Below are 3,085 nucleotides of genomic sequence, written 5' to 3' on the forward strand. Positions count from 1 at the left end.
TGGTGGCAGGGGCTTTGGTGGTGGTGCAAGGAGCCTTGGAGGTGGTGGCAGGCGCCTTGGTGGTGGTGGTAGGAGGTTGGGTGGCAGGAGGTTTGGAGGTGGTGACAGGAGATTTGGTGGTGGTGGCAGGGGCCTTCGTGGTGGTGGTAGGAGGATTGGTGGTGGTGCAAGGAGCCTTGGTGGTGGTGCAAGGAGCCTTTGTGGTGGTGCAAGGAGCCTTGGTGGTGATGGCAGGAGCCTTGGTGGAGGTGCAAGGAACCTGGGTCGTGAACGGGCCTGGGTTGCTTGTGCTTTCAGCTGGACGAGTGAAAAGCAAGAGGCTAATCAGTACGGTGGTTGAGACGATGGAGCGAATTGTAACCATCGGAAGGTTTGGGTGCCTACTGCCGAGGCAATTAGAGAGTGATGAAAAGCGATCGCCCCATTCATCAAGTAGCTCAATCAAATCACCTTCCGCTGTACCTGTACTCCCTATATTTCGAGACATGTGATACAGGGTTCGAAATGCTCCTTTACCATGTGTCTCCAACGTATGGAATGCTAGACCTCTACTTATGAGTTTGTTCTTCAAGCGCGAACTGAAATATAAGGAATGTCATAAGGGAGTGATTGTGACACAACTTGATGAAGTTGTTAAAGATTGTAGTATTGTCCTTTTACCCAAAATTTGGACTTATGTGCAGAATCGCCAAATCTATCGATCGATTCTTTGTACTGAATTTTGTATGTAAAAAGGTGTGCTGTGGTGATTGGTATCACACTAACTGAAGCTGCACACTAATTCGACGTTAATGATGGTTTCCGGTAATCTGATTGACACAATTCTTATGCCGATTCTTGTGTACAATTGGTTGTGCCGATTCATTCTCCATGTCGCTCCTGTTTAGAATAAACACAACACCAATACACACAATTGTAACGTTACTGCAATTTTTAACAACTTCATCAAGCCGCGTCACTATCACTCCCTTATGACATTTCTATTGGCGCTTACACTGCACACCAGCAGAATCGTGGCGTCAATCGGCTCGATCAAGGTTGTTGAACTGCCTCTTCATCCATCCGTTCTTTTGAACGCTAAAAGAATTCCTCATACTTCTAGTAGGAATTAATGAGCACGATCTCGCACTACACACAACTGCTGAGCTAACGAGGGTATATTCTGTATGAATATTAATGCATTGGATGTGCAGATAGATATGCACTTGACTTCGAGTTTGTCAATGTGACGTAATCCCCGATGTAGTTGCGTATGGGTGTTCACTACGTCGAGCTCAAAATCATCGACATAATTGCAGGTACCTTAAACCGTTCAGGGAATCGAACCCTGACCTCTACTAGTATGACAATTGCACGATCCCTAGCCGTCTACTCAAGTAAACTTGGTACATGTACACCACCATGTACTAGTTGAAGCAAATTGGTGACCCAAAGTCAAACTTAATCTGTGGCTACGATATTCTTTATCTATACCGTACAGCTGTATACAGTATAGTACTTAACAGACGTCATAGGGTCCCAGTAGGAACAGTTTTGTGCTGCTACAATATTCGTACTTGTTGGGGGCTGCCACGTTTGAGCAATTAGGTTTGCTGTTGGTGTGTGGTGCGGCAAGCAATATGAATTGATAGATTTCAATAAAAAATACAATGTACGAAGGGGTTCGAACCTACGATCGAAGCATAGAGTCTAAACAGTGCGCTTATTGTTTTTATACTACTGTACGTAGTATATAAAACGAACTATTTAAAGAGTTGCTAGGGTATCCCCAATGGTGCGACGGTATAATCAGACTGTATTTTGACGTTTGCCGCCCCTGTATTTTCCTACGTACCGGTACTATTAATAGCAGTACTTTTTTGCATCCCCAATGGCGAAAATGGCAAATAGTCCGCATAACAGGCCCGTCCGGTTATGATGACTCCACGATGGAAGTATGGAATAACGATGACATCGACATAGACAAATACACTCAAGTAATCCCAATGTACATAGTGATACTGACTAGAGTTCATGTTGATGAGGACAAAACTGCGATTTCAAGCTTCATCGAGGGTCAATTTACCCACTTGTTGACCTCGAAAGGTACAAAACTTGCTCACCAGCAGTGTCGCTCAGCACAGTCAGTAGGGTAGTCAAAGGAGGCAATCCGATCTTAATTGCGCTGCATTTGCTCGAACCAACCGTGCTTTTGAGAGCATCTAACTACCGAGATATTCATGCCTGCAATTGATTGGTGAAATTACTTCAAATAGTAGTCAATGATTGGCTCCTGTATTTTGCCGTTCGGTGTTGACAAAACGGCAAAAATGGCCGATTTTCTGTCTCGCGGTAAAAATATGCAGTGAATGAGCTAAAACACCAGGTATTTATTACTGTAAACTTGAACTCCGGAGTAACACAGTCACAGCAGAAGTACCACTCCTTTCGGCACGTAAAACCGACGCCAAAACAAGTGCAAACCACAATATGAAGTTGTATCGTAAAAACCTTGCAATAACATTGCAGACGTCGCAGTGTTATGTCGTACTTAGCGGTTCTGTATGCTGAAATGACTTCACAGGGCAACAACAAACGTTGGTGCCTTCTATGTCGCTGCTCGATCAGAAAGCAGTCGCTTCGTAAGAGAAAGGTCGACGGTTCCATTATCTGCACTCTCGTAGCTCTGTGTCGCTACATCTTACGAAGCGAGTCCCGGAGGGCTGCGGGAAATCGCGAAAACCAGTTTTTGGCCTGGGCAAAACCCGCAATACGTAACGGTATTCAATTCGACAGATTGACTTTCAATGAAAACAGGTGTTTACATTTCCTAAACTGACACGATTCTTACACTTTCGTTGCCAATTTTGAGTTTGTCAATGCGACGTAATCTCCGATGTAGCTGCATGGACCAATTCCCCGAGTGAGTGGGTGACACACCCACTCAATGGTCAAATGCCCACTCACTCAGGGAATTTGGTACTATTGACCTAAAACGTCCCTGAGTAAGTGGGTGGGACTTATTGCTTGCTACGATAAGTACAATCCTAACGTTAAACAGCGTAACGAAGGCATACATACATACAGTACTGTCTGTACAACTCTG

This window comes from Aphanomyces astaci (assembly GCF_000520075.1).
Source record: "Aphanomyces astaci strain APO3 unplaced genomic scaffold supercont1.32, whole genome shotgun sequence".
NCBI lineage: Eukaryota > Oomycota > Saprolegniomycetes > Saprolegniales > Verrucalvaceae > Aphanomyces > Aphanomyces astaci.